The sequence below is a fragment of the Arachis duranensis genome, chromosome 9 (genome assembly GCF_000817695.3).
Source record: "Arachis duranensis cultivar V14167 chromosome 9, aradu.V14167.gnm2.J7QH, whole genome shotgun sequence".
NCBI lineage: Eukaryota > Viridiplantae > Streptophyta > Magnoliopsida > Fabales > Fabaceae > Arachis > Arachis duranensis.
Window position 1 is genome coordinate 29,224,904 of NC_029780.3, and position 633 is coordinate 29,225,536.

Consider the following 633-nt stretch of genomic DNA (forward strand, 5'->3'; position numbering starts at 1 on the left):
AACAACAATGCCAACAATGCAAGGAAGGTGCTTGGTGACTTTACTGCACCTACTCCCGACTTCTATTGGAGAAGCATCTCTATCCCTGCCATTGGAGCAAACAATTTTGAGCTTAAGCCTCAATTAGTTTCTCTAATGCAATAGAATTGCAAGTTTCATGGACTTCCATTAGAAGATCTTCATCAGTTCTTGGTTAAATTTTTGCAAATCTGTGACACTGTTATGACCAATAGAGTTGATCTCGAGGTCTACAGACTTATGCTTTTCCCTTTTGCTGTAAGAGACATAGCTAGAATATGGTTGAACTCACAACCTAAAGAAAGCCTGAACTCTTGGGAAAAGCTAGTCAATGCCTTCTTGGCAAAGTTCTTTCCACCTCAAAAATTGAGTAAGCTTAGAGTGGAAGTCCAAACCTTCAGACAGAAGGAAGGAGAATCCCTCTATGAAGCTTGGGGAAGATACAAACAATTAATCAGAAAGTGTCCCACTGATATGCTTTCTGAATGGAGCATCATTGGAATTTTCTATGATGGTCTCTCTGAACTATCCAAGATATCTTTGGATAGCTCTGCTGGAGGATCTCTTCATCTGAAGAAGACGCCTACAAAAGCTCAAGAGCTGATTGAAATGGTT